Source organism: Cervus canadensis, chromosome 27 (assembly GCF_019320065.1).
Source record: "Cervus canadensis isolate Bull #8, Minnesota chromosome 27, ASM1932006v1, whole genome shotgun sequence".
Classification (NCBI taxonomy): domain Eukaryota; kingdom Metazoa; phylum Chordata; class Mammalia; order Artiodactyla; family Cervidae; genus Cervus; species Cervus canadensis.
In genome coordinates this window covers 39,510,863-39,522,427 of record NC_057412.1, presented here as the reverse complement: position 1 = coordinate 39,522,427, position 11,565 = coordinate 39,510,863, and positions in this window count along the sequence as shown.

Sequence of the window (11,565 nt, the reverse complement as noted above, 5' to 3'; positions counted from 1 at the left end):
AATTTCTGCTGTACAGAAAAACAATTCAGTTATACCTATTTTTTTTCATATTCTTTTCCATTATGGTTCATCATAGGATATTGAATATAGTTCCCTGTGCTACACAGTAGGGACCTTGTTGTTTATGAATTCTATATATATTAGTTTGCATCTGCTAATCCCAAACTTCTAATCCTCCACTCCCCCAACCCCCTCCCCCTTGGCAAGCTCAAGTCTGTAAGTCTGTTTGTGTTTCATAGATAAGTTCCTTTGTGTCATGTATTAGATTCAACATGTAAGGGATATCATAGGATATTTGTCTTTCTGACTTACTTTGCTTAGTGTGATCATCTCTAGATCCATCCATGCTGGTGCAAATGGTATTATTTCATCCTTTTTTATGGCTAAGTAATATTCCATTGGTATATGTATGGAGCATATGCTCTTTATCCATTCATCCGTCAGTGGAATTTTAGACATGTTTCCATGCCTTGACTGTTGTGAATAGTGTTGCTATGAACATAGGGGTGCATGTATCTTTTCAAATTATAGTTTTGTCTGAGTATATGCCCAGGAGCAGATGGCTGGATCATAAGGTAGCTCTAATATTATGTTTTTGAGGGACTTCCATATTGTTTTCCATAGTTAGCCCCCAAATCTTGATTGCCAGACCATCAGAAACCTTGAGTCAGGTCTCCCAGCCCAAGTCTCTCCCATTTTCTTGACCCACAGAAACTATGAGTGATAATAAAAACTTACCACTTTGTAAGCCACAAAATTTTGCAATAATTTGTAACAAAGCAATAGATAACAATACACATTGTGTGATCCTTACAACATCTCTCTAAGATAGAGACAGTTACTATAGTCAGTGTACAGACAAGCCAGCCAAGGCAGAGAGAGCTTAAATAGCATGTTCAAGGTTACACAGTGGAAATGTGTAACAAGCAGAGATGGGACTCAAGCACAGTCCATCAGCTCCCAGGTATGTGCTTATAAGTGCGATACTATACTATATCATGCTTCTCCCCAAATTCTCAAGCATACTTCATATGTTATTCAGTTCTCCTTTGCATTTATATACCTAACTTCTGCAGATTACCAGCCACCTAATCGAACTGAGCTAAGTGGTTCTCTAGATCTATGAAGCCACTGTCAGCTAGAACTTCTCATTTCTCTTGCTTGGGTCTACCTTGCCTGGACCCCATATCATCCTCTTTGTTCTGAGAATAAAATATCCTCTTCTCCATGATGAATAAAAGACAATACTGATTGTTCTTTAGCCCAAAAACCCAAGTCATAAACAGGAGACCTCAGAACAGATTTAAACCTATACCACTCAGTCAGTGGTAGCTTCACTTAAGTACTCAGGCCTCTCATTGTTGGCCAGTAGCAGGTGGTCCACTTCAGCATGCCTATGGAAGTGAGCCGGTCCCTAAGCTCCACCTTCCTCGGGGTCTACATTAAGTCTGCTCTTTGCTGTATTTAGAGGCTTCATTCCACATCCACAGTTCTTACTTGCTAAGCAAGTAATAAACCCAGCTTCTTTGCTTCAGATATATGTAAAGGGTAGTCTTTTCTTTCGATGCTTTTCATCCTCTTGAATTGCCAAAGTAAATTTTAGAATAACTCTCAACAACAAACAGTATGTGCAGAAAAACTTTCAGAGTCATCACATGTCTGAATATCCCTTCTTCCTGACTTCTTATTGATTGATAGTGTGCCTGGGGATAGAATTTGAAGTCAAGTATCTCATTTTTCCTCAAATTTTGAGGAGATTAAATCCAGGGGTTGCTAGTGACAACTCCAATGCCAGTATAATTCATGTTCCTTGGGAAGTGGTTCTTCCCCTCTGAAAAGTTTTAGAATCTTCTCTCAATTTTGATGTTCTGAAATTTCAGAAGTAGTTTTTAGATACCAGGCTTCTTTCATTTTTTATCAAGCATACTACCTATTTTGTGATCCCCTGGAATCTGATGACTTATGTCCTTCTTTTGTCTTCATATATCCCATCTTTTTCCTCTTCTGTTTACATTCCAGCAAATTTCCTCAAATTTATTCACCAGTCCTTCTGCTGAAAGTTTTAATGTTTATGATGATTAATTGTTTGTGTCAACTTGGCTAGGCCTGAGTAACCAGTTATTTGGTCAAACCATAGTCTAGGTGTTGCTGTTAGGTATTGTTTTTAAATGAGATTAACATTTAAACCACAGACTTGAGTAAAGCAGATTGCCCTCCATACTGTCAGTGGGTCTCCTTCCATCACTTGGAAGCCTTAAGAAAAAAAAGCCTGAGGTCCTCTAAGGAAGAGGGAATTTTGTCTTCAGACTGTCTTTGAATTCAGCCTGTAACATCAACTGTTCCCTGGATCTTTAGCCTGCTGTCCTAGGCTGAAGATCTTGGATGAGCAAGTCTCCACAGTTGTGAGTCAATTCCTAAAAATAAATCTCCCTCTCTCTCCCTCCAGACTCCATCTCTTCTCGACCCTTTTTGCTCTTTTTGTTATTTTCTCTCTTTTATGCTGCATTCTTCTCTTATAACTGTGGTTCTTAGTTGCCCATTTGTATTTATGAAGGGAAAAATGAAAGAAATTGGTGAGTTTCTAATGAGTATATTTATTATTTTTTACTCTCCAAAAGGGCTTGAAAGGATATAGGCAGTGGCTCCTTCTCAGAGGCATATGGGTATTTGATACTGTGTACCTCCTCCATCTCTGCCTCTTCTCCACTGGGACAACTCAGTACAGTTCCCTAGAGTGAGGAGGAGAAGCGGTCCTCTGACTGACCATGAGGATGCATCCTCAGAGGATTTTGCTGTCTTTGTTACAGATACTGACTTTTGTAGTTAAAAAGCAGAGAGGATGAATTTTAAATTATCAAACTGTGCTATAGCAACATTTCCCTGAGGCAATGAGTATTTCTTTCTTTTTTTTTTTTCTCTTTTTTTTTTGGCAATGAGTATTTCATGGCCTATTTTTTAATTTAATTTTTATTTTTTATTGGAATATATTTGATTTACAATGTTGTGTTAGTTTCAGGTGCACAACAAAGTAATTCAGTTATACATATACGTATATCCATTCCTTTTCAGATTCTTTCCCCGTATAGGTTATCACAGAATATTGAGTAAAGTTCCTTGTGCTATACAGTAAGGCCCTGTTGATAATCTATTTTATATATAGTAGTGTGTGTCCCCGGCACCTTCACCATTTTGGGCTTCCCTGGTGGCTCAGAGGTTAAAGCGTCTGCCTGCCACGTGGGAGACCTGGGTTCGATCCCTGGGTTTGGAAGATCCCCTGGAGAAGGAAACAGCAACCCACTCCAGTATGCTTGCCTGGAGAATCCCATGGACGGAGGAGCCTGGTGGGCTACAGTCCACAGGATCGCAAAGAGTCAGACAAGACTGAATGACTTCACTTTCACTTCTTTTAGTGTGTATATGTAAATCCCAAACTCCTGACTTATCCCTACTCCCCACAGTTTCCCTTTGGTAACCATAAGTGATTTTTGAAGTCTGTGAATCTGTTTCCTAAATAAGTTCATTTGTTCATTCCACAGACATTTGTCTTTGTGTGGTTTACTTAGTATGATAATCTCTAGGTCCATCTATGTCTCTAAAAATTGTATTTTTTCATTCTGTTTTATGACTGAGTAAAATACCATTGTATACATGTACCACATCTTTATCCATTCATCTGTTGATGGACATTTAGGTTATTTCCATGTCTTGACTATTTACAGTAATGCTGCAGTGAGCATTGGGGTGCATGTATCTTTTCAAATGATGCTTTTCTCTGGCTATACGCCCAGGAGTGGACATTATGGCCTATTTTTCATGTTAAGAGCCAAGAACCATAAAGTATTTTGGGGAGCAGTGGCAACAAAACCCACTAATATTTTATTAGATCAAAACATCCTAACCACAGCACACATCATAATAAAATAGAGATGGTCCAGTGTTTTCCAAACTACCTCACAATTGCACTCATCTCATACACTAGCAAAGTAATGTTCAAAATTCTCCAAGCCAGGCTTCAACAGTACATGAACCGTGAATTCCAGATGTTCAAGTTGCATTTAGAAAAGGCAGAGGAACCAGAGATCAAATTGCCAACATCTGTTGGATCATTGAAAAAGCAAGAGAGTTCCAGAAAAACATCTACTTCTGCTTTATTGACTATGCCAAAGCCTTTGACTGTGAGGATCACAACAAACTGTGGAAAATTCTGAAAGAGAAATCTGTATGCAGGTCAGGAAGCAACAGTTAGAACTGGACATGGAACAACAGACTGGTTCCAAATAGGAAAAGGAGTACGTCAAGGCTGTATATTGTCACCCTGCTTATTTAATTTATATGCAGAGTACATCATGAGAAACACTGGGCTGGATGCAGCACAAGATGGAAGCAAGATTGCCAGGAGAACTATCAATAACCTCAGCTATGCAGATGACACCACCCTTATGGCAGGAAGCAAAGAACTAAAGAGTCTCTTGATGAAAGTGAAAGAGGAGAGTGAAAACTTGACTTAAAACTCGACATTCAGAAAACTAAGATCATAGCATCTGGTCGCATCACTTCATGGCAAATAGATGGGGAAGCAATGGAAATAATGAGAGACTTTATTCTGGGGGGCTCCAAAAGCACTGCAGATGGTGACTACAGCCATGAAACTAAAAGACACTTGCTCCTTGGAAGGAGAGACATTACTTTGCCAACAAACGTCCTTCTAGTCAAATATGGTTTTCCCAGTAGTCATGTATGGATGTGAAAGTTGGACTATAAAGAAAACTGAGCACTGAAGAATTGATGCTTTTGAGTTGTGGTGTTGGAGAAGACTCTTGAGAGTCGCTTGGACTACAAGGAGATCCAACCAGTCCATCCTAAAGGAAATCAGTCCTGAGTATTCATTGGAAGGACTGATGTTTAAGCTGAAACTCCAATACTTTGGCCACCTGATGCGAAGAACTGACTCATTTGAAAAGACCCTGATGCTGGGAAAGATTGAAGGCAGGAGGAGGAGGGGATGGCAGAGGATGTGATGGTTGGATGGCAAACTCAATGAACATGAGTTTGAGTAAACTCTGGAAGCTGGTGATGGACAGGCAGGCCTGGCGTGGTGCAGTCATGAAAAGTTGGACATGACTGAGCGACTGAACTGAACTGAACTGTGTGTTTTTCACTTCACCTTTCTGGCATCTAGTTCTTCCAATGCTGCTTTAAAAAAAAAAAAAAAAAAATCCCTGTTTGCGAAACTTGCAATTGTAATGCTAGTGCTGGTCACTTTCTGGCCAGACTTATGGTGACAATAAACTATTATTCAAGCTTGATTTTGCCTTACTGAAAATGCAAGAGCATCATCCAGTGGCAAAACTGTAACTGCAAAATTTTCAATTTATATAGACTGGATAACTATTTCAGCATAGAAGAAAATATATATTTTCCCATTCTGTTTCCCTAATGAAACTCCCAGACAAAAATAGGAAATTTGATTACTGCTTACGTCTCAGCTTATGTTGAAACTTACAGGCCCAGTACTTCCTTGGTGTCCTAGATCTGTCTCCTGAAGACTCATGCTTTCAAGACTTAAAAGAATTAAGAATGAGCCAGTGTTTCTTAGTTATGTTGGGCATAACTAAATTCTGAAAGCCAGGACTATAAGAGAAGGCCACAAGGAGCCTGGCATAGTCCATGGGGTCACAAAGAGTCAGATACAGCTGAGCAACTAACAAAGACACTAACCCTTCTAAAGAGCTGTTATTCCTTCTCCTAAAAACAACTTCTTGGCATCCCTCAGGACACTCAAAGTGAAGCACAAAGCCACTTTAAGCAATATGACTTGTTTTAAGCAAAGTTAATGGTCCTTAGCACCCAGAGGTTATTTCTGTAAGTCTCCTATTAAAGAATATAGTTTTGAGGGTCCGTGTATGTGTACATACATACATTTAAAAATTCTCTATCACTGTTGTTGGGATAACTACTGGCATTTTAAAGTTTTATTTTGGTATGTTTAACATAATTATAAGAAATGTTTTATAAAATCTTTTACAGTGGGATTCTGCTGGAAAATACCATTGAGCTAAAAAATCACCAGGCATTGAAAAGAAAATATACATAGTTTCTGCCCAAATTTTCACTAGCCTCGCTGGAATCTAGCAGTGGTTTCTTTCTCCTAAACTCTCTAACTTAAAAGGAAAAAACATGCACAGAACCATTTGAAACGCCTACAGTTTTCTAAGTTTCACCATCAAATTCCAGCATGCTGGGAATGTTTATAGTCACTATGTACTGGGTCACCATTTTGGTAGAAGTTTAAGGACTGGGAGCAAGATATTTTTGGCAAAGCCTGTCTGTTTCTCCAAGACTTGTCCTCTGGTTTTCCTTAGTAACTTGAGTGTAGCAGGAAAGAAATCTTAGAACTGCTGGGATTGCAGAGTAAGGACTAAAGCATAGGAAATACTACAAATGTCTATTCTAGCCAGCTAATTATCATAAATATTTTTTTAAAAATGTTCTACTGTTGTAATTTCATGTTTTAAAGCATAATGTAATTATCTAGAAGATTCTAGAACAATCAGTTCTTGAGAAGATTCAGCATAGGTTTGAGCCCTCATCTTCTCTTTCAGTTACCCCTGATGTTCATGTCTTAGGCCAAGAATAAATAATACCCACATTTCAGTAAAAACTTGTTCAAAAACAGGCCTGTGAACTTTTCACTCTTCTTTTTAGACAGGCCCATTATATTGGGAAAATTCTGGGTAGGTGAATTCATGAATGATATCATTGTTATTCAGTCACTCAGTTGTGTCTGATTCTTTTCAACCCCATGGACTGCAGCACACCAGGCATCCCTGTCCTTCAGTATCTCCTGGAGTTTGCTCAAACTCGTCCATTGAGTCGGTGATGCCATCCCATCATCTCATCTTCTGTTGCCCCCTTCTCCTGCTGCCCTCAATCTTTCCCAGCATCAGGGTCTTCTCCAATGAGTCAGCTCTTCGCGTCAGGTGGGCAAAGTATTGGAGTTTCATCCTCAGCATCAGTCCTTCCAATGAATATTTAGGATTTATTTCCTTTAGGATTGACTGGCTTGATCTTGCTGTCATTCCATGAACAGAATGAAAAGGGAAAATACATGAATGACATAGGAATCCCATCATCTTCATCTGGATCTTATGTAATTCTGGTCTTTACTTGCCTTTTCATCTTCATTCTTTTGGAAAATACTTGAGATATTTATTTGCACACAAAAATGATACATCAGCTATGAAGCTAGTGTTCACATTTGTGAGAGCCAGTCTTCCACATGACTCCTATTATGAATGAAACCCTCATGTCTCCTAAAGTTGCTGGGGTGTCAGTTTTTCTATTGGAGACTCTCAGTAGTTCAGGCCAGAATGCGTGAATTGCGAGGAAAGAAATACATTCTCTTCTTGTTAGTTTCCAAGTTGGAAAGAAAAAGAACGTTAAACACTTGTGACCTTCAATTAATTACAAAATCACTGGAAATAGAATAGGATTAAAATAACTGCTATGTTCTCTTCCTTTGCTATAACGTGAAACAGACACACATGCTCCACGTTGTGAAGAAGAGGTGGGGGGGCTCATGGAATGTCACATGACTCTGCTCCACATCATTACCTCCAGCTTCCCTTCCCCTAGTCACATTACTTTTGTGGTTAGCTTGACGTTTCCGTGTTTTCACAGAGAATTGCCTGACTCAATCCTTTTGTTACTTCCTCCTTTGTAAATCCGCCTGAAAGAATATATACTTATTTACCACACTGTGAATCTTTCACTATGTTCTTTTTCAGAAAGTTTTGTCCCTTACTTTCCCACCAAAAATGGGACTATTGGCTGAACTAGTGGGCTGTTTGGTGCAATAAAGAGCAGTTAGCATATTACGGTCTGTTGTAATCCCATTGCAAGGACTCAGGGGGATTTCATTTCATAAGAGCAATTGCAACATATAGCATTTAATATTTTGATTTTTTTGGTTCACCATGATATAAACTAATTTATTAGCATTTATATACTTAGAGGAACCTGTAGAGATTAATTTTGGAAATTACTCTTTGAAGTAATAAAGCATACATTGGTATGGCACTATTTTATATCCTTACATCTTTTCCTTAGGTATTTGAGAATTTTTTCCTGTGGGTCACTTAATTAATGTCCATAAACTTCTTATTTGTCAGTTATTTACTGAGTAGCTACTATGTGCTATGCATTATCTTACTTAGGCTGTAAAATGTAAAGCAAGTATTCTTCCTCTAAATCATGAAGTAATTAGCTGAGAAATTGAAAACTGTAGCATCAATCCTATGTAAAATAAGAGATGCATAGAGTCAGTCATATACAAGACAAAAAAGTTACATAAAGAAGTTCTGGGTATAAAGCTGTATGGTGATTGCCAGAATAGCTGATGGATGAGCTTATTGGGATGAATTTTTATATTGAAAACATTTTAATAAGGGTATTGGTCTAAAAGAAAAAAAAAATTGTTCCAAAACTCTTCGAAGCCTGAAATTACTGAGACCACCTAAGAAAAATCACAATTCTCCATGGCCTTTCTTGGAAATCTGGTGAAGTGCAGACTTTGATGAAATATCTTTGGCAATGTTGATGACAGAGGCAATTTTTCAAGTTGAACTAGAGATGAATCAGATTAAAAATAAATATAGCATGTGTGCCAAGATACCCAGGCCAAACTACCCATTTCCATGTGCAAACAATAGGATAGGCACAGTAGATTTTGTTTTTCAAATTGTTAATTGAATTGACATTATAGAAGACCTCATTAGCTATGTCTTGTTATTCAAAAAATATTTAAGGGCACCAAAAAATATGAAAATTGAACAAGGGAAAAATGCCTAAATAAATACCTACATGTTTCTTTTACATTTTCAAACTCAGGGATGTAAATATAACTCTTTGTAATGGGATGATACCTAATTTTAATGAATCTTAGTTAAGGTTTCACAGTTTTTGGTCAAATGTTCCGACCATCTGCAAGATAACTTGTACTAAAAATTTTGGCCAGTAAGCATCCTTACACAATAGCTTCCCAAATTATGGGTTTTATTAATACTTCGCATTATATGTTGCACATTCTTTTCTAATTACTTCCCTGATTATATACATTAGAGTCTCTTACACATTCACTAGAGGAAGTATAATTTGAACTGAAATCTGGCAAATGAAAAATGGAAAATAGCCAAACAAAAGAGAAAATGTACTTGACAAAGGAAATAGCATTCTAAAGGAAACAGAGGACATAGAATATAACAAGAAAGTGAGATTAGTTAAATACTATGGACTATGGTGGTGATGGTAGGTCAGTCGCTAAGTCGTGCCCGACTCTTGCGACCCCATGGACTGTAACCTACCAGGCTCCTCTGTCCATGGGATTTCCCAGGCAAGAATAGTGGAATGGGTTGTCATTTCCTTCTCCAGGTGATCTTCTCAACACAGGAATCGAACCCAGGTCTCCTGCATTGCAGGCAGATTCTTTACCATCTGAGCTACAAGGGACGTCACCTACTACTGGACTATAGAGTTCAAAAAAAAAAAAAAAAAACAATGATTCTGGATCCAGCTGAGCATAAAGGAGAGAATGTAGAGATATTTATAAGACAAGTCAGGGAGTTGGAATTTTATCTTTTTAACCATTGGTTTTCTTTTAAGTGACATGAGTAGGTATGTATTTTTAAAAGACCATCCTGGATGATGTGTGGAAAATACACCTAATGGTAGATGCGCAAATGGTAGTTAAGAAAATAGTGATGGTAGTTCCCCAAACTGGGGCAGCTAGAATGTCATCTCTATATTTTTTCTTCCTTCTAGTAGGTGAACAACTGGAGCTTGGGACAACCCAGCTCTGACCATGGAAACCACAGCAGCACCCTATGAAATGATGAGGCAGTGACTGGGAAGAAACCTCGGTCCCTGTAGCAAAGCTTCCCACCACCAAAGTATTTACCTTAGACTATTACATGACACTGAAAAAGATTTATTTTTTCTTTAAGTGACTGGACTTTGCAGGTCTCTTTATTACATTAGCTTAATTTTCACCCTTACAAATACTACAGTGGAAGTGATTGCTCAAGGAAAGTATATGGAAAGAAGCAAGAGAATCCACAAATCTCAATATTCAAGGAACAAGTAGATGAAAAAAAACATCGAAGGGCAGTGAGTTGTTAGTAAGGTAAGAAGAAAACTTATTAGTAGAGGCTAAAGGTAGAGTATGTTTCAAGAAGAGTGTCAAATAGTAAATCATAAGGCAAAATAGGAACTGAACAGAGTTCATTGGCTTTGGAAATTAAAAAGGCAATTGATGACTCTAATGATAGGATGGAAGTGATGTGACAGAGTTCTGTATATTATCAAAAGAGGTATAGTGAGAGACACAGGAACTAAGAAGCATAATGAAAAGGACATTTGCCATGGAGATAGCTTGTGGGTAGAGAAATAATGCTGTCTCAAATGGCACAGAGAAGCTCTGGGAGTAATTGATTGATTTAACCAAAAGAAAGGAAGCTTGTGATGAGAGTGATGTATATGAATTTTATTTTCATCAGTTAAATTTTAAATTAAAAGAAGTTCTGAAAATGTGATATATTATTACATAACAGAATCCCTTATCTCAGTTTTACCACTGTGATAAAGATACTTTTTAAGCATCTTTTCGGAAACTTCTCCTACAATTATGCAAATCATGATTTGGTTTCAGACTTACCCTCTTATTGTAAGCAAGTATCACACTGGATGAAAAAAAAAATTTCAGTTGTTTCTGGTATGACCAAAAGGCATGATTCTTGAGGAAAAAGGGAATACAAGTTTTGAGATTTACATCATCCCTCCTTTCTTGGTAGGAAAAGCATCCATGATTGCAGCAGAAGTTGGTGATGCCTAAGTGGAGACAGACTCAGTGAGCTGAAGAGGAAGACACAGGAGTTTGGCTCTGCTAACGTGGTGGAAATCTGTGAGACTAAGGTGCCAAAGAGGCAGAGACTCTATAGGGAGGAGGCAGGAGTCTATATGGGCATTCCTTTCAATTCACTGGCCTGGAGAATGTGCAGTACATGGGCAGAAAAGGTTCTTTAATGCTTAGTAGTGAGAGGCTGCTACTGAAATGAAATATGAATAAAATCATGTTACATACTATGTATGGACAGATTTATAGCAGGTATAAAAATATGATTGGGAAACATACATCAGTGTTTGCCTCTCATACAGGAGAAAGATGAGTAGACTTGAGATGAATGAAAGCTGTAAGTACATTCATAGCATTTTTTCCTTTCAAATTAAATGATCTGAATCACTATAGTAAAATTGTTTTTAATCTGGTTAAAATGGACATATCTTCCTACAATATTTTGTATAGTTGAAATATTCCCTAATTTTAAAATGTAAAATCAGTTATGAACTTCCTTTATGAGTTATGACAGAGTGACAAATATTGGATATAGCTTCATGCTATAAACAATTAGAAACTGATGAAATATATAAAGCAATTGCTTTCAAACTTTGAGCAGTAAGCTGCACAGAATGTGATGACTGAAAGAGGGAAAACAACCAAAGTATGCCCTA